General features: G+C 48.6%; 1 pseudogene; it reads left to right on the top strand.

The window, feature by feature from the left end:
- The first annotated feature begins 1,200 nt into the window (after window positions 1–1,200).
- Window positions 1,201–11,988, top strand: part of LOC112413126 (eukaryotic translation initiation factor 2 subunit 3, X-linked pseudogene) — a 159,566-nt pseudogene continuing 148,778 nt past the window's right edge.

Raw genomic sequence — 11,988 nt, 5'->3', positions numbered from 1 at the left:
AGGTTCTGCTGAGAGACAGGACCAGCAGGGATTAGCACAGCAGCTAATGACAGACTTTCAGGGGACAGTGCCTGCCTGGAGGTGTGGCCAGCAGAGTGGCAGGGGCGCTGTGCCGTGCATCCACCCTCAGCAGCCCTCCCAAGCCCCGAGGACTCCCAGCGGCTGGGCCTCTGTGCATGGGGAGGCTTGCTGCCTCAGTCCTGGCCCAGCATTCCTCTCTTCCCCCGACTACCAAGCCAGCAGATAGGGAGGAGGGAGGCCGGCCTTTACCAACAAGCCAGTGCTGAGTCTGAGGCAGCAGCAGCCTTCTTAGAGCCCGAGCTTGCTAACCAGCCTTCCAAAGGTCATTAGTTTCCTCCTGGCCTATGGGCCCACAGCAAATCACCCGGGTTCCTTGCCAATGACCCTGGGGCAAACCAGTGAGGCTTCCCATGGCACAGACGATGGAAGGGACAAAGCTCACATTCATGTGGCTCCTTCCCTAAACATCACTTCTTGTAAAATTCTAGAATTATGACCCTCATCAGCGACTTCATGATCCTGTTATTCCAAGCTCTTCATTTTACAGATCAGGACACTGAGACCCAGCAATGCCAAGAGCTCTGCTCAAGGGCCTCCATCTGGTCAGCAGCGGAGGGGGATGAAGCCCAGGCTGGCTGCCCTCCAGTGCAGCTCTTTCCTAACACAGCCTCAAATACACTAATTACTGATTACTAGCTTTTACTCAACGTAGGTAAGAAAATACATGATTTCTGACAAGGCACTGATTCAAATGATAAACCTATCCAAATGTTGTTCTCTATTTTTCCCTTTTAATTCTCAAAATCATACTGAACAGTTTAGATTTTTCCAGGAGAGAAAATTAAATGAAGAAATGTAATCGACATCTCTCGCACCCCTGTGCCCCCTCCATCATGCTAAGCACATCTGTATTATAGAATCCTCACAAAAAATCCAGAAAGGAGACATTAATACCCCTTCATTTATAAATGAGGCCCTGAAGTTAAGGGATTGGCCCAAGAAGCAAAGCTTATCAATCAATGGCAGAACCAGGATTCAAACTCAGGTCTCCTGGTCGACATACCAGTGTCTTTCCACTGTTCCACGGTGTCACTCTCAGGATGTGGGGTTTTTGGGGTCCTCCGCAGACACTGTCCCATATACCAAAGGAGGACTAAGGCAAGTCAGGGCCAGGCGGTCATGGCCATTCCCAAGAGTCTTGCCCCCACTCCTCCAGAGCCCCCCTCAATGAGTACCCTCTGTCCCACCCTGAGCCGGGTCCTCCGAGCTATCCGATCTTCTCAGGTCTACATCCAGATGGCTGTAACCTGTCCTGGAGCAATCTCCCTCTGCTCCATGTTGCAGCACAGGGACACAGTCAGCCCTCCGCGGTTGGTTGAATCTACGGAACCATGGCTATGGAGGGCCGACTGCGTTCCTCCACGTTACATAAGGGACTTGAGCATCCACGGATTTTGCCATCTGCGGAGGGTCCTGGAACGAATCCCCCGTTGTTACCGGGACAACTGTATACAGAAGATGGGGCAGAGCACTTCCTCCTGGCCACACCCCAAAGAGGGGTTGTCCACACAGAGAGGTTTGTGCTCACTGTTTAGCCCTCATGTGGTCCCCTCCCTTCCTGCCAAGGATGCTACGAGGACAAATGAGGTAATATACCTGAAGTGTTTGGAGAGCTCCCTGAATGTGACATAAATATTACAAAGGAGCCGCTGATGCTGATAACAGTAATAACAGTGGTGATGACGGGACTACATCCACGGTCATAATTTAAGGGAATGTTTAAAATGAGAAAACCCAACCAAAATCAATCCACTGAACTTTATTTAGAAGAGAGGCTGCTAATAAAAATATTATGGGAATGCGAACTCTTGGGAAATAATGATTCTCTCCTATTAAAAGGCTCATCAGATCCATTTCCAAAGTACAGCTCAGTTATTTGTGGGCTCTTTGCCACTTGGGACAATGAGACAGAGGGAGAGAGAGAGAAAGGAGAGGAGGAGGAGGAAGAGGAAGAGGAAGACGAAGAAGAAGAAGATGAGGGGCTTCCCTGGTGGTACAGTGGTTAAGAATCCGCCTGCCGATGCAGGGGACACAGGTTCGAGCCCTGGTCGGGGAACTAAGATCCCACATGCTGCAGAACAACTAAGCCCATGAGCCGCAGCTACTGAGCCCGTGTGCCACGACTACTGAAGCCCACACACCTAGAGCCTGTGCTTGGCAGCAAGAGAAGCCACCGCAGTGAGAAGTCCGCGCACGGCAACAAAGAGTAGCCCCCGCTCGGTGCAACTAGAGAAAGCCCGCGCACAGCAACAAAGACCCAACACAGCCAAATTAATTAATTAATTTTTTAAAAAAGAAGATGAAGAAGAGAAGAGGAGGAGGAGGGAGGGTTACCCGGTCGGGGAACTAAGATCCCACATGCTGCAGGGCAACTAAGCCCACACGCTGCAACTACTGAACCCGTGCGCCACAACTAGAGAGAATCCTGATCCCATGTGCCACAACTAAGACCCAATGCAGTCAAAAAATAAAATAAAAAAATAAAATTTTTTTAAAAAAAATATCTAAGAAATGTGCCTGTACCTCTGTTTTTCCTAATGGTAAGCTAAAACATTGTTTTCATATTAAAACACAGGTGTATTTTGATATAACATACAAAATGTGGATGACATTTCAAACACAAAAATTCAAACACTTGACACTTGCCCTAGGATGTTTCAGGCCATCACATACCTGGGGACTCTCATCCGCCCCTCTCTGCCTTTACCTGAGTGAAAAGGTTTAAGAGCCACCACTGTGAGGTGGGCTCCCTCCTGCCTGGGCTGCTCTCTGGCTAAAGGATTCCATTTAGTCATCTGTAGAGTGAAGTTTTAAAATCTTTTGAGTCTGGACATTGTTTATAGAGATGTGGTTCTAGAACATTCTCCCCAGAAGTCTTCAAGGACAGAAGAGTCACACATCATTAAGGATGACTGAACTGGAATCTCCGTGTTTCAGGAGAATAAAATCCCTCCTTCTGGGCGCGGGGAGGACATAAATTAGGAATTTGGGATTAACATATATACACTACTACATAAAAAATGATAACTAACAAGGACCTACTGTATAGCACAGGGAACTCAACTCAATATCTTGTAATAACTTATAATGGAAAAGAATGTAAAAAAGAATATGTGTGTGTGTGTATAACAATTACTTTGCTGTATACCTAAAACTAACACAACATTGTAAATCAACTATATCTCAATAAAAATAAATTTTTTAAAGACAAACTGAAAAAAAAATCCCTCCTTTTGAAAGACTCTTAGCTTTGCTAACTTACAATGTTTCCCTTGCCCTATGGCAGACTTTCTTCCACTAACAGTACACAACGATCAGTAGATCCAATTCTCTTCCCTCTTTTCTGTTCCCTTCATCTAAATAACGCTTCTCGCTCCCACTCTCAACCCATCCCAACAAGGTGTTAGGGTTTGCGTCCACAGGAAAATGATGTCATTTCCCCCCCAGCTCCATCATGGCAGACACCAAACTCTTTTCAGAGGCATCCATGTGCCGGCACTACCCACCCCCCATCCCACCAAGGAGGACCCTGCTCCTTCCTCTACGCCCCGTGTCCCTTACTGGTAAATCCGACGGGTCTACGTATGTCATGGAGCAGGAGAGATGGGGAATCACTGGCCACACCAGCTTCTAGTTTCACTCAGAAGCATAGCTTTGGGACCTGATCCAAAAAAAAAGAGAATTCTCCCATCCCCCAGCCAGGCAGAGTGAATGACAACCATGTTTTGCAAATGCTTCTCCCACTTACAATCATTCAGCATGAAAGTGAAGAACAATGCCTTGTGTTTCCTTAGCACTTGGTACTTTCCCAAAATGCAGTCTGTGGTCTAAAAACACATCCACCAAATCCAAGGCCACTTCAGCTCATTTATCCAGGCCTATACCAGACTGGGGATTTGGCCCTTGGCTAAACAATAGACTCCCCAGGCAGTGTGGGTTTGCCGATGAGAACATGACCTAAGTAGCATCCTTGGCGGATGTTCAGTCCATTCCCAGCTTTACTGGGATTCTGACCTCATTCTGAGCTGTCCGACTCATTCCAAAAAGAAGTGAAGACTGTTTGACCCAACACTCCTGGACTCAGAAACATTTTGGAATAAAAGAGAGGGAAACCTTTAAAAGAAACTCAGTAATATGGGGATTTTAGATAGATTGTGCGAGGGGAATTCAACCTCATTTTCAATGCTCTCAGATTAACGCTGCTATAACTTCTTCCTGAGACCTAATATTATATGTGGGAGGTGCTAAAGCATTCCTGCTGGGTGTCACAGCTTGTCTCCAGGGAGTTAATCATTTTCAATTGGTTCTTGAGCCACAGGCACCACAGTACTCAACCACATCCACAAAGGATGTGTCTACACAATGCGATTGTCCACAACATGGAGCGAGAGCACGAGACAACATTTTTTAAAGAACTATTGTTCACTCATTTATTCAAAAAAATTCTCACTGAGCTCATGTCACCTGCAGACACTTTGGCCAAAGACTTTCCTCTCTGGTTTTATAGGTCCTGGTGACCGACAGCAGAGTGAACCGTGAAACATACATGTTTACTCTACACGACTTTAATGGAATATACCGGAGAGGAGGGGAGTTTCTCTAATCACTCCATCACTATCTGCATTCTCCCGCCCAGACTAGACCCTCTACTTACTCCCAGGAAAAGGATGACGGAGTAGGGATGCCAAGAAAAACAAAAGAAGAATTCTTTACCTCTGAGTTTCCAGGAGAGGTACCCGCCATATAGAAATTTTCAGAAACAATTTTGGGGACTTCCCTGGTGGTGCAGTGGTTAAGACCCTGCACTCCCAATGCAGGGGGCCCCTGTTCTATCCCTGCTCAGGGAACTAGATCCCACACGCATGCCACAACTAAGACTTCACATGCCACAAGGAGCCCGCTGCCACAACTAAGACCCGGTGCAACCTAATAAATAAATATTTTTTTTAAAAAAAAGAAAGAAAGAATCAATTTGGACTTTCCTGGACTCACCACTCCCACTGACTTGAGAATTCGACACCTACCGGAGACATGACCCCATCATATCTCTGTATTTCATTGCTATTTATAAACCACCTTGGACTGAAAACCTAAGTGTGGGACCCCTCCTCCCCCACTGCTGCCCGATACCCTCCCCTCCAAAATGGAGCTAAGAAAATCACATGGGGGCCTCTCAACTCATCTTCTGAAACAGAAGCAGTAGAAGTCATTTAAAATATTTATCATCTAATCCACAGTTATACCTGCAGATCGGATAATTACAGCCTCGAGATACAAACACTCTCTCTGCAAGGCAGCTTTGCAACATTGCTGTCTGGCCCCTTTCTCACCGAAAGAATTTTTCACCCCTTCTGACTGAAGTGACCCAGATTCATGCTTTTTAACCCTCTCCCCCAAATGCCATCACTCGTAGGTCCAGGAGACATTTCAGGGCTCCAGAAGCTTTGATTTCTAGGTGGCAAATCTATCAGTTTTCAGACAAAAGGCAAGTCACTCCTACATCCTCCATTATCCTCTGTTGGGACTGTCTATCCCTCAGTCTTCCCCTCTGCCAAATGGGTCACATGGCAGGAATGGCCTCCACGATGAGAACCAGGGAAGAAATCAAAGAAATGACCGAATGCCAAAGGTAAACATGTACGCTGGTGATGGTTAAACAGAGGGGACAGACTGAGACTCAGAGACGGGGAAGGCACTCAGCCAAGTCACAGAGCTGTCGGGAAAAAACGGGGACCCCACCCCCTCACCCCATCTTCTGAGGCTCAGGGAGTGCCGCTCTCCCGTCTACTCATCGCGCCCCAACCTGGGGCTGAGATTCCAGAGCAGGTGAAGCATTATCCCTGGTGGGGAGAGGCATGGCCTCCTTGCTCCACGGCCAGGGGACCTCCAGCCACCTGAAATCCCTGCCCCCAGTGTCCTCCCCCCAGGCCCCCTGTGTAGGTAACGGCTTCCATTCAGCATGTGTGTAACTCAGAGACACATGACACTGAAATGCTAAGTGAAGAGCAATTAACTTTTGCTTCTGAAAACCCACTTTAGCTTTCCATAACTCTTTGGGGGCCATTTCAACTAAGCCAAACCTCCCACACATTCTCCCTCAGCAATAAATTACCTTCCTGGCTTTAATTAGCTGCCGGAGTACAAAACGGGCTGGGTGCTGCCGAGGCTGCTTTCCCCACGGGTCCCATTCTGTCACACAGACTCCAGAAGACAGCAGCTGCCGGGAGGGCTGGGCTGCCTTGGTGGGGATGTGGCCGGCAGTGGACGCCTCACCTGCCCACGGGAGATAAAATTAGGTGGAGGGGCTGCTTGGCTCCTTGGTGATGTGCCCCCTCTTCTTCATCTCATCAGTCTTTTCCCCCTCCCAGCTGCCCCCAGAGCTCGCGTATACACACACACACACACACACACACACACACACACACACACACACACACACTAGCCCCCCCGTTATCCAGTATCTTTATCACCCTTATCATTCTTGCTAAGGGAGAAATTACTGACGGAGCTTAATATATAAGCCCTCCCTGGAGAATCTGCTGTATAATTGTGAGCTAAGCTTGAGTCTAAATGAATAAATCTCTAAGGATGTGATTTTAGTCACATCTGTGGGCTGGAAACGGTATTGGCTGGGAAAGAAAGAAGTCCAAAAGCACCGTCAGCACCCCCACCATCATTCTGAGCCTGAGATTAAGATCTGAGGCCCTGCTTCTAACTAGAGGTGTGACCCTCAGCAAGTCCCTTCCTTCTCTGGTCCGGTTGCCCTGGAGAGCTGTGATGGGTAAACCTGGGACCCCTTAGACCCTGCCGTACTATGATTCTGACACTCATATGGCGGGGGCGGGGAGTAAGTGGGGAAGACACATTCTATCCCAGACCTCAGTACATGCTTGCTTTCGCTCGCCCCTCATGCTTTTTCTAGAGTCTACCATCTAGACCAGAGAGTAGCCTCTGCCAGAGCCTGATTGCCCCCCACCCCAGGCAGAGCCAGAGCCCCCAGGCTGCACCCACACACTCCATCCCCGGGAGCTGGCCCCCTGCCCAGGGAGGGCCCTGGGAAAGGACGAAAGCCCCTTTCCTCGCTCCGTGGAACACACTTGTGCTAACGGCTGCTTCTCCCCCAGGCCTCCACCACCCCCTCCTCTGACAAGCTTCACTTTCCCGAGCCCAATTACGGGCTGCCTTCTTCTGCCCTCCCTTTCTTGGGGGAAAAATTTTGAAATAAAAAGTCCAAACATGAAGCCCACAGCCAGGCCCCCTGCCTGTTGGAGGAGGTGACAGGAGGCCGGCCACAACCTGACTCTGATGAAGGGTGTGAGCTCAGAGCCCAGCCAGGGACTCTCAGCCTGGTTTCCCTCAGGCCTCCCCAATTAACAGGCAGCCCATCAGGCGCGGGAGGAGGCCGGCAGGCAGGTACCCGGCCTGTCACAGCCGCCAGACAGGCTGTCACACACCCCGGGAGCTGGGAGGTGAGCAGTGTCCGCAGCCCAGCAAGAGCGCAGCCCCCCTGCATCCCGCCACAGGGGTAGCCTGGGGCCAGAGGTGACCATGAGTCTACCTTCCTCAGCCCTGATCACCTACATCAGTGATGCCCAGAAGGGATTAGTAACGGAGGGACCCCCCCACACCCCAAGTTGGCCCAGGAGACACCTGAGTGTCGGTCATTTGGGAATCATAGGAAATGGGCACAGTGAAGACTGACCAGCCTCTCTGAGCCAAACCACCACTGAGTTCCCTGGCCCGACCAACTACACACACACGGCCTCCCCTTTGCCTCTGTGAAAAGAGCTCTAGGCTGACATTCCAGGCGTGCCTCACAGTTTCAGCCCCTGCCCCAAGCGATCCGGGATAAGGAGATGTCTGGCTTCAGCTCCCACACGTAAGGCGCCGGACCTCCTCCTGCTGGCTTGGCCTCACTCGGGCACAGGCACCAAACTCGCATGGCCAGGCCACCTGCAGACACCCAAGCCCTCTGGGACTGAGAGCATCTTCATAACTACTACCTGTTCCATGATCTGAGTTAGAAACCCTTGCTCTGGTCAGTTACTCTGGCGAACGCCCAGGGTAACTGAGCTTAACTTTACCTGCCTGAACCGCTGAGTGGTGCTGGCTTTCAGACCTCCCATGGGTGGAAGAAACTCACCCATCCATGTCCTTCCTAAAGCAAGGGTGCCTTCTGCATAGACAGTGATGTGAATCGTGGCCCTGGAGTGGGGCAGCGTGGCGGCCCTGACTCTTCCCTGCTCCCCACACGCCCGGAGAAGGAAGTCAGTACTCCTGCGCGGCCACTGTTGACTTGGTACCCGCAGGAGCCATCTCTGCCCTTTATCTTCTCCTTACTTGTGTGTCTTAGTCCTTTCAGGCAGCTATGACAGAGTACCACAGACTGGGTGGTACTCTGTCACAGAAACTTCTCACCGTCTTGGAGTCTGGGAAGTCCAAGGTCAAGGTGCTGGCAGATTCGGTGTCTGGTGAGAGCCCGCTTCCCCACTGTCATCTCACTGTATCCTCACATGGCAGAAGGGGTCTCTTTTTTTTTTTCTTTTTGTAAATAAACATTTTATTTTTTTAAATTTTTATTTATTTATTTGTTTGTTTTTGGCTGTGTTGGGTCTTTGTTTCTGTGCGAGGGCTTTCTCTAGTTGCGGCGAGCGGGGGCCACTCTTCACCGCGGTGCGCGGGCCTCTCACTGTCGCGGCCTCTCTTGCTGCCGAGCACAAGCTCCAGACGCGCAGGCTCAGTAGCTGCGCCTCACGGGCCTAGCTGCTCCGCGGCATGTGGGATCTTCCCAGACCAGGGCTCGAACCCGTGTCCCCTGCATTGGCAGGCAGATTCTCAACCACTGTGCCACCAGGGAAGCCCCCAAACATTTTATTTATGAATCATTTTAGATTTACAGAAAAGTTGAAAGATAGTACAGATAGTGTCTGTACCCAGTTTCCCCTACTGTTAACATCCTACCTCACCATGCTACATTTGTCAAAATGAAGAAACCGATGTTGGTACATTACTGTTAACGAAGCCCAGATATTATTCATCCGTTTTTCTGTTAATGTCCACATTGCATACGGTCGTCATGGCTCCTCAGTCTCATCTTTTTATTTTTTGAGCATTTCCTTACTTCTGCTACAAGGTGCTGTAGGCTTATCTTGTAGTTTCCCTGCCCCAGCCCTAGAATCAGTCTGTCAACAGTATTTAATGCTCTCTTTTAGGCTCTCATGGGATGAGGCAAAAATTCTTACTATATGTCATCTTAGTTTCATATGGAAACTCGGAAAAATAAAAGATAAACCTCAAATTTATTTCGTTCCCAAAAGATGTGGTGTTGTTTTTTTAAGTTTAGATTTTGAGATTTTTTTCATTCTAACTCAAGTTCCCAAAGAGAAAAAGCTCCTAGGATACATAGTATAGCAAACCAGTCCCCAGGAGGGATCTCTTTTATAAGGGCACTAATCTTAATCATGAAGGTTCTGCCCTCATGTCCTAATCACCTCCCAAAGGCCCCACCTCCTAATCTCGTCATCCTGGGGGTTAAGATTTCAACATATGAATTTTGAGGGGACACAAACATTTGGTCCAGAGGCATCTGTTTAGAGAGAAGCCTACTCTCCCTGACACAGATTTGTGACTTTGGCCACATCCAAAGGAGGCTGAGAGGAGCACGTGTGCCCATCCCACAAATGAGCAAATCAGTTGGGATGCCTCAAAGTCAATGTGAGGTGTGGAGGAGAGAAAGCGGACCCCGCTGGCGAAGGATGCGGTAAGGATACAGAATGATAAATGAGGCTAGGTGCAAAGACCCCTAAAGGGCCAGGACTATATCTTATTGGTCTTCCTAGTCCTAGTGTTGGGGGTAGTGACCAGCCATGGTGAGCACTCAGTAAACATTTGCTAAATGAAGGAGAGACAGGAATCAATTTCTACAGTGGCTCTCCCAGCTTCTCAGCACTGGAAAGACTAAGTCTATATTCATAACGCCCTTTTTAGGCATCAGTTCAACTACCAGAATCCCTATGGTACCCTGTGAGGAAAGAAGAAAACAGAGAAGAAAGATGCTACAGAAGGAGAGAACAAGAATAAAGAATGGCGAGAACACTCTTGGACAAGGCAAGTCTCCTCTCCACCTCATACCAGGGACTCTCGCATTTAAGCAATTTGCAAATGGTACTAGAAGGGAGGAAGGAGGAAGGAGGAAGAGAAGGAAGAGACGGAAGAAGAGAGAAATAAACTGTTCCAAACTGGTCGCTAAGCTAAAGAAGAACTTACCAATGTATAAACTTTCACCTGAATGTGGCAACATCCCCCCTTGTAGAGGGGAATATAAAGTGATGGAGATGGAGATAGATAGGAACGAAATGCGAGCTCCTATACATGGCAAGGAGGAACATACGTCAGATTCATTAATTATGATCCAATTTGTGCTTGCACTGTGAAGGATAACCACTTGCCACCAAAGAGATGCCCTTCCCTTGTTAAAGCCACTGAGACTCTCAGGAAGGGCTCAAGGGTTTGAAACTCTGTATTTGAATTTCACACATGCTTTTTACCGCTGGGACCAAAACTCAATCAACACTTGGTAGTGCTGAGATCGGCATTCAAGCCACAGGGGTCTTCACTGCTTCACGACAGACCTACAGATAGGACCTGGTTAGGAAATTTGCTAATTTGTTCTTCTCTGGATGTGTGTGTGTGTGTGTGTGGTGTGTGAATGTGTGTGTGTGTGTGTAACACATACATAATCCTATATCTTTTTTTAATAGCGTTGAGGTAGGAATAAAAGGACCCTAGCCAATTTAAAAAAGGGAACAATTAACCTCATCTCTCTCCAATGTTCCGGGCCCAGCTGCCCAGGAGTGGAAATCATGTCCTCACTTTCATCTCAAAGCCAAACCAACATAAACATGTCGCTAAGAGACCAGGCTTCTCTTTCAACTCTGGACCCAGGCATGTGGGCCATGCCCAGACATGGGCTGGGTTAGAAGCCAGAGCTCAGAAGTTATTCCTCTTTTCTTTAGAAGCTCTTCAGCAGGACTTTGATTCTGATTTGCCCTTTCTGTCACTGTCTCTTGCCCTCAGATCCAGGCTGAATCAGAGAAAGTCACTGGATTTCCTCACTCGGCACACTCAGTGCTGAGCAAAAGCGCATTGAATGGTATTAACGCCGTAAGATGGAACGCAGTGGACTGGAGCAGATGGAAAATAGTTTGGAAAACCCTCCTGCCACCCAAAAAAACCTTTCCTTTTCCTGAAGCTTCCCCACTGCCCACAAAGGGGTTTCCACAATGCATAGCATGCAGTAGCGTAGTTTATTGTTTGTAGCATATATAGCATAACATACTATAGCATGGTCTGTAGCATACTGAACTATAGCCTACTTGACTGAAGGCCAAGAAGTATCTATCTCCCTGAAATGGAATTTTCGCGTGCAGCCAAGGATAATAATAGCGAATCCTCTCACAACCTAAGGGGGTGCTAAAGTTATGTCCATTTTATATACGAGGAAATCTGGCCCAAAGAATTGAAGTAAGTTGCCCAAGACCATACAGCTAGTAGAGGCAAGGAAGGAAATAGGACTCGGCCCTCTGTGATTAAACTAGGCACAGGCAGGCTGGAGGCTCCAACCACTGCATGCGAGATTATAAGTCTGGCACGTCTTCTCAATCCCCGAGGACCCAGGAGCGACATGAACGCAACCCCACTTCCCTGAATTACTGACAGAGGAACCTCCTCCCTGTGATTTCTCTTGCGCTGGTGTCAAACATCTGAGCTGCCCTTATAACTCCCTCATTTTGAGACAAAGGCAACTTTAACTGCATTGAACAGAAGGGAAGGCTGAGGCGGGGAGAGATGTGATGCAGTGAGATCACAACTCCAGTCACCTGGCCCCCTAGCCCGACCTGACTCCAC

This window comes from Neophocaena asiaeorientalis, unplaced genomic scaffold, assembly GCF_003031525.2.
Source record: "Neophocaena asiaeorientalis asiaeorientalis breed wild unplaced genomic scaffold, Neophocaena_asiaeorientalis_V1.1 scaffold14, whole genome shotgun sequence".
Lineage (NCBI taxonomy): Eukaryota > Metazoa > Chordata > Mammalia > Artiodactyla > Phocoenidae > Neophocaena > Neophocaena asiaeorientalis.
The sequence above is the reverse complement of the archived record's forward strand: the minus strand, read 5'-3'. Positions and strand labels throughout refer to the sequence as shown.